The sequence below is a fragment of the Serinus canaria genome, chromosome 2 (genome assembly GCF_022539315.1).
Source record: "Serinus canaria isolate serCan28SL12 chromosome 2, serCan2020, whole genome shotgun sequence".
Taxonomy (NCBI): Eukaryota; Metazoa; Chordata; class Aves; order Passeriformes; family Fringillidae; genus Serinus; species Serinus canaria.
In genome coordinates, this window is record NC_066315.1 from 142,292,855 (window position 1) to 142,307,179 (window position 14,325).

General features: G+C 40.1%; 1 protein-coding gene across 4 annotated transcripts in view; it reads right to left on the minus strand.

Annotated features, from left to right (window-relative positions):
• Positions 1-14,325, minus strand: part of CYRIB (CYFIP related Rac1 interactor B) — a 97,338-nt gene that overhangs the window by 25,542 nt on the left and 57,471 nt on the right. For all 4 annotated transcript variants that reach the window (XM_030226872.2, XM_030226869.2, XM_030226874.2 and 1 more), the window contains exon 3: positions 5,161-5,197. The gene's annotated coding sequence lies outside the window, so the exon portion shown is untranslated. The remainder of the gene's footprint in view (positions 1-5,160; positions 5,198-14,325) is intronic.

Genomic DNA, 14,325 nt, shown 5'->3' on the forward strand with positions numbered 1-14,325 from the left:
GGATCCCAGCGGCAGGGCAGCGGGACCGGCGGGATCCCAGCGCCAGGGCAGCGGGACCGGCGGGATCCCAGCGCCCGGGCAGCGGGACCGGCGGGATCCCAGCGCCAGGGCAGCGGGACCGGCGGGATCCCAGCGCCAGGGCAGCCGGGACCGGCGGGATCCCAGCGCCAGGGCAGCCGGGACAGGCGGCTCCAGGGGATCCCGGCGCCCGGTAGCCGCGTCCCACTGCCCAAACACTGCGCTCACACTGCCATTATCCCGGAAACACTGATCTGGAGTCTGCCTTTTCTCAAAGTAAACTGGGAATGTTTTTATCAGGTACATAAGGACACACACACAAAAAAAAAAAAAAAAAAAAAAAACAACAAAAAAACCCCAACATTTAGTAAAAGTTGTGGCAGATCAACACTTTTATTATTCTTTTGGAGAAAAGCTGCTCACTCTACGAAAGATGGCACGCCTTTAGAACTGTGCAATACTACTACATTACTAAGAAAGTTTCATATTTCCAGGATGTCAGCCTATAATTTAAGAACCCTCAAGCACTCATCTCCAAAAAAAACCCAAAGCCAACAATAATTTGTATGGTAAGTCGTTCTCCTGCCAATCGCCTCTGTATAAAGGAGAAAAGCAAAACCCCAAACAAAAATAAACAAGAGCCCAAAACCCCCAAAACCAAACCTGCAAGTTTTATCTAAATGCTAAAAGAGGTTTGTTTTCAGTTCCTAACTTCCTAACTAGTCCAGCTGATGTGCCATTTTCTAGTTGGTATTTCACACAAGAAACAGCACTCCTCTTCCAGCCTCCTTGATTTGGAAAGGGCTTTCTTTCAGAGGAGCTGAATTCCCATCTATCAGGCGTGTCATTATCAGAGCTGGGTGAAGCTGCACTGAGGATCCCACAACCTCGGCAGTGCTGCCATCTAATGCACCAGGACAAGGAGTACAGCACCCACATCACTCTGCAACACTCAGGTAAAATGTTTTCTCCGAGTTCAGTTCCAAAAATGTTACATCCCTTCAATGCCTTGGCTAGCAACCCTGCACTAACGATGTCATGGCAAATTATCTCATCATCAAGCTGATGGATATAAATAGCCATTAACATATTCCATCTCAAGGGACTTCTACTGGAATGTCACAGTGCTAAACCCTGTGTGTATGAACCTTACACTGACTGTCCATCTGAAAATTCAGTTCAGTGACACAGTGTCGCGAGTCAGCCCAGCCAGGGAACGCCAGTTGCCGTGGTCTCTCTCTCTACTGGTCAGAGTGACCCCGAGAAAAGTTCGAAAGTCTCTTTTCCCAGCCCGGTGTTTGAAGAAGGAGTCAGGGCTCCTCATTTTCTCAGTCTCAAGGTTGTTTATTTATCTTATCTATAAAATTCTTTCTCCCTGTCCAGCCGAGATCCATTCGGCAGGACTGTCAGAGGCACCCCGCCCACCCCCAGGGCGGTGTTATCTTTTTATACTACAAACTACGAGTACAATATTTACAATTATTTTCCAATACCTATCATCTATACTAGACAGTGGGTTTCTACTCTAGACCAATCTAAAAGTGCCAACATCACCAGACAAGATGGAGGTAGAGAAGAAGAAAGGCTAGACACGCCCAAATCCCTCCATCTTGTCCCTGAAACCCCTATACCAAAAATCCTAAAACCTACATTTACACTCTGTAATTATTTTATTCTTACACTATTTACACTATTGTGGCTTTTATCTCTTTCTCTAAAGGTGACAATTTGCTCCGTGGTTCGTAATTGAACCCACTGGTGTTCTGGGCTGTGTGCCAGGGTCTCCGAGACCCCTGGCAAGGGTCCCAGGAAACTCCGGACTCCCAGAGGGATGTCCTGAGTTCCGACAACACAGCAGCTCTAAAACACCAAGGAGGAAAGGAAGGCCTATGGCCTTCCAAATCACGGAGCTGGAAGGGCAGGTTTCCACATTTCAGGACAGCTTTCTGATTATTTTGTGGACTCTCCTTTTTCTGAGACACCAGTCAAGCACAGTATGCTTGCAAGATACAGAAGGCTAATGAAGCACATCAAGATGATGATGGCACAACAGAGGATGAGTAGCAGGATGATGCTCCTTCCCATCCCATCTGTTTTCAGAAACAGTAACAAACAGACAGGCATTAGGCAGGGCAGAGGGATAAAACTGGTCTCTACATGGTTGTTTATTTATTTGAACTTTCAAAAGCGATTCCTTTCAAGATCAAGGATCTACAGCCATCTTTGCTACATCCAGTTACTTCTTCAGATCCCCTCAAAAGACACGACCAGCTACTTTTACTGAAACTGGATAGTTTTTCTTACTGTTAAAAAAAATCCCAACTAAACAAAACAAACAAACAAACAAACAAAAAAACCCCAAAAAAAACAAACAAAAAAAAAAAAAAAAAAAAAAAAAAAAAAAAAAAAAAAAAACCAACCACTACCTGACCTGACTGGTCCAGATTTTTCTAGCTGTGCAAATATGATAATTTTTTATCCATTTCTCCCATCATCTCAAATTTTATTATAAACTGAAAAATCAAACTAAAGGTAACCAGTAAGGCTAAGATATTATAAGACAATTAAGTCTCATCCACCTGCTGGAAATATGGCGAAACATTTGCTATTCTTCAGTGATATCATACAACCTGAAATCCATGAAGATCAGTAACAAATACACAGAATATCAAGCAGAGTTATGATTTTCTGCAGTGGTCCATCTGTGAGCTCTACAAGTCCATCTCATCTCGTCTCACAAGAAGTTTGCAGCAGTTCCTGGGGAAAACCAGGTACATAGGCAGAATGCAAAGACATAATAAATACTGAACACCTTTAATAATCCCATGTGGCTCTGAGAAATACTCCAGCTGTAAATACATACTAGAAGAATCACAAATACATGGAATCCCTGTTCCTACTATTCCTTAAGCACCTGCTCCCACAAAGGCTTAGATTTCACTGAATATTAAGCTTTTTCTCAGGTGTTAACTTTATTCAACAGCAACATCTAGTTCAGTTTGTCCCATTCTTTAAAACATAACCAAACTTTTCCACAGTTTTCATTTCTTTACTTTATATGTTGCTTGGGTAGGGTTTGTCAGTCCCCCCCAACACTGAACTCTGGGGATTCCCTGAAGGTTTATGATGCTGTCAAGCATCTGGCAGCTAACTCTGTCTTGGCATAGCTGGAGAAGTTGAAAGCATCAGGAGTCTGACACCCCAGCTTCTGCTGAACTGGACACCACATCACCTTGACTTCCAAACATTCTCCCTTCAGTACCTGAAACACTGTTGGTTCACAGTTTCTTGAAAGAAAACAGAAGTTATGTGCCATGTGCTGTAGTCATTTGCTGGACAGCATTCTTCTTCCTGCAGGCAGTATCATTCCCAGCAATGCAACCTGAGTTTTCCTAGCTTTTCTGGATGACTCTCACCTTCCTAAGAAGAAGTACCATTGCTCTAGGAGATGAATAAGTGGAGGTTGTGAAAGGATGTGCAAAACCAAGTGCACACATGCAGAGGGAAGAAAGATGGTGATCCTGGAGCCTGGACTTGCCTAGATGGACCTATGGTCTGACTCACTTAAAATGTTTAATTTGTAAATGTACACAGTGCTGTAAATTAAAAGTCTGCACTAGTTCCAACTGCAGCTTTAACAATACCCTCAAGGACTTTATAAGTGAAAGCTATTAAAAGACAAAGGTACTACTGCTACTCCCACATGGCAGCAGAGATCCACCTGCAGCCTGTGGAGGACCCTGCACTGGAGCAGGTGGATGCCCAAAGGAGGCTGTGACCCTGTGGGAAGCCCATGGTGGACCCATGGTCATCCTGGCAGGACCTGTGGCCCTGTGGGGGACCCACACTGGAGTAGCCTGTTCCTGCAGGACTGCACCCTGTGGAAAGGACCAACACTGGAGCAGTTTGTGAAGAACTGCAGCCCTTGGGAAGGACTCATGTTGGAAAAGTTCCTGGAGGACTGTGTTCGGTGGGAGGGACATCCCACACTGGAACAGGGAAGGGCTTCTCTCCCTGAGGAGGAAGCAGCAGCCACAACCTGTGATGAACTGACTGGAACCCCCATTCCCCATCTCCCCTGACTGAGCAGGGAGGGGTGAGACAAAGAACTGGGGATAAAATTAAGTCTAGTAAGGGAGAAGGTGTGGGGGGAAGGAGCTCTAATTCTAATGGTAATAAATTCAACTAATTTTCCTAAGCTGAGTCTGTTTTACCTGTGACAGTAACTGGTGAATGATCTCCCCCCACCCTTATCTCAATCCATGAGCTTTTTGTTGCATTTTGTCTCCCTTCTCCACTGAGAAGGGAGTGATAGAGTGGCTCTGGTGGGCATCTGGTATCTAATCTGGATTAACCCTCAACACAAATCCATCTAACCAGCTCCCCAGAATTCAATGGCTATTTGATGATTAGTCAAAAACAGAAGAAAAATAAATCCTACCTCACGTTTGGTACCATCACTTTTCCAATGTGACAGAAGATTAATGGCTGTGCTGGCAAAGCACAATAAACATGAAGTATAACACAGACACTATGGAGTAGCTTAGATGACAAGCAGCAAGTTATAAAACTAAGCTAAAACCTTCACATGAGCATGGGCTACCTCTTCAGTCTCACAAGCTGGTTCAGAGTACTGGTTCCTGGCATAAGGGATAAGCATAAGTTCAGCTACACAGAAGCTTTACTAAAAAGACAGAGAGAAAAACCACCAAAACATTATCTCCTCATTCAAACAGTTCAAGAAGTTGCACAGTCTTCTTCTAGGGTAAGTTCACACAAGTGGCCAAACCACTTTGTGCACAGTGAAAATGCCTTCTTTGAAGTAATGAGACTTCACATCACTCTGGTGAAGAGTTTTCAAAATCAGCCTCACCAGGCTCTGTGGTGAGGCCCTGTGGAAGCAAAAACCAAATCCTTGCAGTCTGGTTTAGCATCTTTAAACAAAGAGGCATAAATTCTGTCAGGGATCAGGACTCCTGGAGAACACCACAAATTTCAAGAGTTCTTGAAGGAAAAGAGGGAAAGCAAGTTCTTGCAGGGAAAATTACTAATATTGAAAGAGTCCCATTTTCTGTCCTTTAACATACTACAATTTTGCTTATTTGTCAGCAGTTTTCAAGCAGGTTAAGTTTCAATTCTTACCTACAGCCAGTGCTGCACTCTGTTCTTGGCCTCCAGTCTGTTTTAAAAAGAAAAAAGAGATTATGGAAATTAATTCTTTTACACCAAAAGTCTGAAATGCAATGCAACATGACCTTGGAAAAGCAAACTCACATCTGTTTCAGACATACTGTTCTTATGTATCTACTTCATAAACATAGTCCTGGATCAATAGGCCACCAGGACTTTTTAAAAATATGCTAAGAAAATGTAATTCAGAACTGTGTTTTATCTCTAGGCATACAAATTAATAGGAAATGCCACTATTTGGCAATGAATGTGCTTCCAGGGAAAAATGCTGCCATCTTAGACAATGCATAAACACATATATTCCAGAATAAATTTAATAACTAAGGAATCAAAGCTGCAATAAAATACCAGTGGCAAACTGTTCTGCTTGCATTTCACATTGCTTTAACAAGAAAATCACACAAGATTCTAATCCAACCACACAAGTGTGCACTTGAAAAAATTCAAGGCTTGCATGCTGACCTCCAGAGAAGGCATTTTCAAGTCACTGAAAACCATTTGCTTAACAAAGAAAACTAGTGTTCTTGGACAGCCTCAGAGTGCTGCACACATCATTACTACCGTCATAACATGGTGAAATAATTATGTTAATAGTACAGTTTAAAGGAGAAGATATGGAGTATTACAGTAACTGAAAGCTTCACAGGAAATAATAGTGTAACATTAGCTAGGGAAGGCTCTGAAGATACACAACAGCACAGGCAAGAAGCAGAGTGGAGACTTTAGTGAGAATGACTCTTCACAGCCCAGAGAACTGAACATAAGCAAAATATGACCATCAGACAGTTACAACTGTAGAAATTGAACTCTCCATTCTTTTCAGTGCACACATCTCTCTCAAATAACTTTTCCCCTTGACCAGGCTTAAGTTTGGGTAGCAGCTGCTTTTGCCTTTTTCCTACTAACTTCAGCTTCCCCTTACTTTCTCAGAAATTAGCAACAGCCAGTACTTCAGGACAACAACACAGTTAACAGAATTGTCATTGTAGGAGCTGCTGCAATTCCCTAAAATGCACCCACTCTCATTAGGCATATTTTAAATATGGTTGGGTTTTTTTCCCCTTCTCATGACTTCAGACTGCTCAATTTGTGCTTTGAGACAGCACAACAAAAATAAAACTCTGGAAATTGCAAGTCCCCTGCAGGTCAGGGCTGAACACAACTGGCATTGCAAAGAGAAACTGAAACCAAAGCGTGACCCAACACTACTTTAAGAAGCTAATTTCCTGAAAAAGAGTGAAAGAAAAGTCAGATAGGACTGAGCTTATTATAAACAAAACCAAGAAGCCTAAACTCATGAGAATGAGCAGACTATAGAGATAAATTTGAAAATGAAAGGAAAAATAGCCCACTGTAGCAGCTAGCTTAGGGACTTTTAAAAAAAAGTGTCCTCTAATGGCACTAGTTCATTTCTACAGAAATACACCTATTTCCAACTGATAGAATTATTAGGGAAAAAAATGAGGTCAGGTCTTTCCATCTTTCTGGACACAATGCTGCACACACAGACACATAAGCACTTACCACCTGCAAGAGCAACGTGCGGACGCTCAGGTGGCTCGTCCTGAAGGCTTCAATGAATGAGTGGAAGTTAATAATTAACAAAGCCTTCTAGGACTCCTGTGGTAGTGAAGGCAGGAGGAGAACAGCAAAGCCATTAGGCAAAAGGGAAGCAGCCAGGAAAGTTGAGAATTATAGGTCAGTTGGACTATCATCAATAACAGGCAGAGGGATGTTAGCACAGGAATCCATTAACTGGTTTCCTATCTTTCAGTACCTATGAACGAGCCTTTGAGCAAAACAGCTCACACTGAGCACCACTGATGCTGTCGCTTGGTTTACACTGGCAAGCTGACAGTATTTGATTTTTTTACATAGTGTGACTTCACAGTATTTTAAATTTAGAGGTTAGCACTGAGCAATATAATAAAGCAGTGCCTAAATGGATAAGAAATTGACTTGCTGATCTCTAGTCAGGGAGGAACACCAGCAAAAATGCATTAAAAACAGGCAGATGTGAAATGATTGGTGAACTGGATTCTTTACAGAATTAATTTCTGCACTTTGGATACACCTTAATTTAGACTAAAGAGTTTCTAAATGAAGAACTCTTTCAGGTTCAACATGCACTATTTGGGTTTTCATGCTGGGATAGAGGATTTGCAAAACCTCTGAGCTTCCTTCTGACTTATCCTCAAGGTTTAGATCTGCAGATTATTATAAAAACACCACAAAAAGGCACAAGATGAGACATGTAAACTATACAATTTAATAGGTAGTGAAAATTGAATAATTCAGACCCAGCATTTTTCAATTCCTTGTGATTCTGAGGTAGTCAAATATTTAATGCTACATCACAGAGGAAAAAAGTTCTGGGAAGGAAAATTAACTTTACTCTATGGGTTGCAGCTCATGGAGTCAAACAGAGAGATTAATGCACCCCATCCCAGGGATCTCATTTAGACACACAATCCCTTCCCTTGAACTGCAGCCTAACTTCACCACAGCAGAAAGAGGCCAAAGCACATGCCAATATCTCAGGCCAACTACAACAGAAATTCAAAGAATTTACAACAGTTGAAGAACCAAAATGAAAACTGTCTAGAACCATCAAAGAGGGACAGTGAACCATCTAAACTGTAGCATAACAGAAACTAAACCAAGCATCATTCAGTTTGTCAGAGGAAAAGCCTACAGCTGACAAGTCAAATGGTACCCAGATAAAAAAGATGCAGTAAGTAAACTTGGCGTCATTGTGAATGATGAAACTGGAGGAAAAAACCTCAATGAAAATTGGCTAATCACTGAGTAAGCTCTGTGCTTTGGGCATCCACCTCATATTGAACTGATGCTGCTTAACTCAGCAATATGTGGAAACAGATTTCACATGAGAACAGCTGACCATTAACTTCCAGTATGAAACCACTGTCTTCTGCCCAACTGTAGCTGAACTAATTAAGAAGCCTCTACACTCAGGCACAGACTTGTCAGTGACTGTCAGTCATGATTTGCTACAAGAATGATGAGTTTTTCAGGCTTTCCAACACTCACGTTCTGAAAACACTGAGTGGTAAGAAATAATGATCAATAATTTTGCACCAAGAATCTAAATTACTTTCTGTCTACTCAACTGGTATCTCAGCTCATCAGGGACTTCAGAAAGTATGAACTTCACAAAGCTTACAACACTTACTAGCAAAAGCTTGCATGGGATTCATGTGCTCTATGTGAAATATTGGGCACCCAGACTAAAGCTGTTTTCAAAACACAGTAGACTGCTCCTCTGACAGAGCAAATGTTCCAAGTTCTAGTTTGCAGTTCAAGCTTGCACTAGGACTCCTCTTGGTAGGCACCACCACCCTGAAATCCATGTGAACCAGCTGTGGACTACGGCACAGATGTTCTCAGTTCATTCATGCTAAGGGCCCTTGGATCCAGAAGAGAACAGGATCTAGCTCAAAGTCTGTTCCTGCTCTCTTGATTCAGTTTCAGTTGAAATAAAGTTTGTGGAAACAGCTCTAAAAAACTTGTTACTCTTAGAAGCACACACTAAAACATAAAAATCAAGCCCAGTCCAAAACAGAGCCACAAGTCAAATACATCCCACATCTTGTGGGTAATAAAAAGAGAAAACTCAGAAATGTTTAGTAATAAAATTTGATTTTTACTTCAATAACAATAACACATGACTAAGCTATAAAAAATAATTCATTGCTAGGATCATATTTCAAAGGGAGTTTCAGCAGGGCATCTGCAGATGAACCCATGGCTCAATGCTAAATGGATGTGAACCCTGGTGTTTAACATCAGTGATCGTAGACAAAGGTTCTTCTATATCTGTATGGCAATTGTATAGGAGACTAAGATTAGCAAAGCAGGCTACCACTACTGCAAAGTGATCTCAGTTCTTCACAAAGAGCAAATGTACTGGTTGCTTGCTATAAAAACACTTTTTTGATTTCTGATTGTAAAGCTCCAGCTCAAATCTTTCTTCTCCTTTCTTCTCCATTGGTGAGGCAAAATTGCATCTTAAAAGTCCATATGTTATATTAAATCCTTCCCTTTCCTATGTAATTTCTCAATGCTGCTACAGTACCTAATATTACTTGCTACACTCAAACCCATGTTTTAAATTTGTAATTTAATAATAGAAATGGACTGTGAATGTATCAGAGGGTCTACTGTTCCACTCTAATTTTTCAAGCTTATTTAATTTTCCCTAATTACTATACTTTCATAGGATACATTATCTCTAAGCTGTTACTGTTGCATAGCAGCTTCACTTCATATGATCTTAATTTCAAGGTTGTTGGTTTTTTTTAATACCTTTTGTAGTTAATATATCACATTATATTGTTGTGGACTTGGCAGCGGAGGGTGATGGTCGGACTTGACCTTGCATGCCTGTTCCAACCTAAAAGATTCCCTGAAAGCTTTGAGAAAAGTTTACATGCTGCATTGCAGACCAATAGGAGGGACACAAGGTTTTATACGTATACCCCTTCCAACAACTTCAAAAAGAAATAAGAAAAAAGGGAAAATGAAAAGATATTTCAGAAGCTTGCATGACCAAAAAGGATATTCACACAAAACTGGCATTCATCATGAAAATTTTTATTTTCATTCACTTACGCATAATGGTTTGTTTCTGGGACAAACCATTACTTTGGCTTAGTGGAAAAAGTAAAAAAAAACTATCATAATCTTCGTTTTTGCATCTCAAAGCTCTACACAGAAAAAAACCCTGCAAGTTGAAAATCAGCTACAAGGGATTTTTTTAACCAGATCAGAAAGTTAAATACTGCCAAATAAACTTTTTCAATTATAGAAATAAGTTGAGGAAAAAAAAAGTTTGGGAAACCAGAAGACAAATAAGGAATTTGAGTAAAGCAGAGATGGGACTGCTTTAGCTGTTTAATTCAGAGTTGTGTTTTAGTTTGTGTTCTGTTGCTTTTTTTGGTAGTGGAGTAAGGGTTGGAGCTGTGGTACTTTAGTCCAAGCAACACAGCTTCTGGTTTTACAAAAAAAAACCCCAAAAAATTAAAAAAGACTGCAAGAATTATTAAAGCAAGTCCTGTGTCTAACAGTCAATTACTCAAACAACTGAACTTTCTTCTTTCAGTAACATATTATCTCCTGAATTTCTTTTGAACTTTCATAAATCCAAACCCTGAAGTGATTTAGTACTGGATATAAAACACAAGCAGAATTTTTAAGAACTCTCTAGAATTCAGGTTTTCATTCCTTAAAAAAAAACTACTGAAATATTCCTTCCTAAGGTAGGAAGAGATGGGGCATCATTCCTACACCTTTAAATGATATTGGCATTTGCTCTCCATTGCATGTTTAATGACTACCTGGCATCATTATTTTGCCACAGTAGATGCTTCCTTTGTTTTTATGCTGTTAACACCCAGTTGTGAAGTGTTCCTGAACACTACTCAAGTAATTCAACAGCTTATTTATCTAAGATATACAGATGATATAATTTATTAGGAATATGACAGAGTTTAACAGAGAGTTCTGGCTCAATATCATCAAAACAGAAATGAAACCATGTCCTGTCCCAGGAAGTTTGCACAACACAAACTGTAAGACAAGGAAAGGTCAGCAGGGCTTTCCCATTCACATTATTAGTGGTGTAGGAGCAGCTCTGAGCAACGCCAAGACCCAAAGCCCTATTCCCTAATGCTTGAACAGACGAGTTATTATTCCTTATAATCTAGATTTCTACTCTCAGGGTTAAAAAAAAAAAAAAAACACCAAAAATAACAACAACAACAAAAAAAAAACCCACCAAAAAAAAAACCCTCAGGACTGTACTAGGTCACATGAACAGCAAGGAACTTCTACCACAAAAAAAAAAAAAAACAAACCTCCAAAAAACCCCAACAAACAAACAAAAAAAAAAACAAGCCACAGAAGAGTTACAGTCACTTACTGTCGCCCTGATTTTTTATCATTTTCTAAGCCTTCTGATGTTGACATTCTCATAGAGAACCTTCTCACACACTTTCTGTAAATAACACATTGTTTTGCATTCTTTTAGGGAGGAGGAGAAATTTGATGGACTGTTGGTTTGTCCATTGTCATTGGAGAGGTGGTACTGTCACCCTCCAATCCACTGTCACTTTTGGAAAACTATAAATGTTGGAGTCAGAAAATAAACTTCCCTTTTGCTCTTCACCTTGAGAGCAGCGGTGTGCACCTGTGTTCTTTTGTGTTCCATAGCAACAACTTACCACCTAAAAGATCTTTTTACTGGTTTTAGTGAGTTCTAACCATCAACTGTTCATCAACAGCAATAAAAAATTGAGAGCTGAAGCCCTAGTTACCCCTCTGATAGTAAAACTCTAAGATGAACTTAGACCTAAGCTGATTATGCTACAGCTATGGAAGTATCCCACACAGCTCCTCTTCTGCTCAGAAGAGACAATGGATGTGTTTATTTCAGATTGCTAAGAACACAGTTTAGATTTTTAAAAGCCTGAAAAGCCCTTCCTATGGACAGCAGCAGCAGTAAGTTTTGTCACAAGCTCAGGGCTGAGCAGTTTCTAGGTGACAGCCAAGCAGTTCACTTTAACTCCTTCCCCCAGGCCTGCCCCACTATGCAAATCTCAGCAGAGGCAGCTCCTTCCAGTTGTAACTCATCCACAAAACGAGGCAGGACTTTCCAAAGGGTGGCTCCATGAGAGCCTTGGCACAAGCAGCAATTTCTGTCAAGAAGGACAGAAGAGCTCTGCTCCTGCCAGAGGAACTGTCACAGAGCACTGACTCTTGAAAGTGCCTCCAGCTTGTCCAGGAGATCTGTGAGCTCCATTTACACAAAGATTTGCAATAATTGTCACAGCTACAATTAAAAAGCAGAAGAGGGCAGGATATGAAGAAACTTTTCCAATCAGCTATACACTGCAGTAATACAGTTTTGAAATTAATCTAGTAAAAACATGGAATGTCCAGATTCAGTCCCTAGGGACTGCTGGGTGCATTCAACAGCTTTGTCCAACAGGAAGGAAAATAAACCAAAAAACCAGAAGCTATACAACAAGGTCTTAATTCCTGCATTGTAATTTAATGGCACTAAGTCTCGGCAGCTGCACACTATTTCTTTTTAATAATTTCTCAGATTAATTCCATGATCACCTAAAGGGAGGCTAGCTGCACCAGAGGGAGTTCAGATGGGACATTAAGGAAAGCTTCTTCACTGAGGGGGTGTCTGGTCACTGGACAGGCTCCCCAGGGAAGTGGTCATGGCAGACAGAGCTCAAGAAGTATCTGGACAATGCTCTTAAGTCACATGATTTTGTGGTAGGGAGTCCTGCAAGGAGCAGAGAGCTGAACTTTAAGATGGGTGTGGGTCCTTTTCAACTTGAGACATTCTGTGATTCTAAATAATAAAACTGCAGTTATGTGGTCAAGCAGTAAGCTGAACACTAACAAGAACTAAAAGACTTTATAGTTTAAGTGCCTACAGAGTTAAAAAAAAAAACAACAACCCTCCCTCCACAAAACCTAGAATTGTCCTTTAACAAGTATTTTAGAGTTCTTCTCTAAGTCAGGAACTGAAATAAGCAACATCTGACATTAACCTAATAGAACAGACTACATAAAACTGAATATGAACCTCCACAGTCACCTGTCTCAACAGGCACAGCTTTTCAGGTCAAATGTCTTTCTGATGAGAAAAGTTTACATATTTTGCTGCCCTGTTTAAAAGTGACTTTTCAAAAAGTCAAAACAACCCTTAAATTAATGCCTTTGATTTGAAGGCTCATTGGACAAACAGAATTAAACAGTTCATGTTGTCCTAAGCAACTATTTACAGGTAAAGAAAAATAGCAGCTTTACCTTCATAAACAAATCGGCATGGCTGAAGTCTCAAGCAGAGCACAGTTTACTAAATAAGCCTTTAAACCAAATTCAAAACTACTTTTTAAACTACACTATTAGCTATTGCAGTAGGACTACTACACATAAAGGAAAGATATTTTGGAAGAGCTCGACACTGAATTCCATCTGATTACAGCGAAAAAGTCTTGCCAGCGATCATCTGCAGGTTACTACAATCTTTGTTCAAGCTTTAACTTATTTTACCTCTACTGTGGAAAAAAAGATACATTATCTTCCCTCAGCACAGGCACATTATTTACATTGATAATACACACTATTAAACTTCAAAAAACACAGCATTGCATAAAAGCTTCTAACACCTCAATCTACTCCTGTGCTATTGCAGCGAGGCACAGTAAACAAGCCCCAAGACAAAATAAAGCAAATAAGTACAAGACAGCTCAGTTCAGCCTAAACAAAGTCAGACATTCCTCTCTTTTTGCCTTAGACACCACAATTAATGCAAAATAAATGCAGGCTGGTTGAATACCAGTGTCATGATCAGAATTTCTACCACATTATCTTGAGTGTCAAAATCACAACAAGTACTTAACCTCCATGTACTAAGAGCCATTTAACACAAACCCACTTCCACATGAATGAGAAATCAATTCAAGAGGCTCTGCTGAATTTACAGACAAACCTACAACAATATATTTAGAGCACCAATTTCAAAGGAGATAGTTTTTAAGTTGTGGCACAAGTGGGAAACACAAGTGGTTTCAGTTGTCAGAAAGGCAATTTTTCTTAACATATTTACATTCTATAACATCACTGTAGCAGGTTATTCTTTTACCTCTGATATTCCCACATTACCCTGCTTTTGGTATCTGGTGGGTTTTGCACTGAAAGCTTTTAGAAATATTTGTAATGTCACCACTTTCTGTGTTGGTTACAAAAGTTTCATCAAACAAACACACAAATAGACAAACCCATCTGAAATCAGCCATTCAAAGCTACACATTTATAAAACCTATTTCCTTGTTTAACGGAGAAAACATTTAGCACTGAGCAAAAGAAAACAGAACCTAGCTTTATTTCTTGCAGCATGTTTGACTTCATACAAATTTTCTTGCTAGTCAAAATCAAGCAGAATTCTGTAAACACATGGAATAGGGCCTTAGTCAAATACAGTATCTCTTCTGCAGGAGATCCTTCACTTCAAACCTTTTTTACACACACAAGTATAAAGACAACAATTTTTTTCCTGCTCTTTTTAACACATAT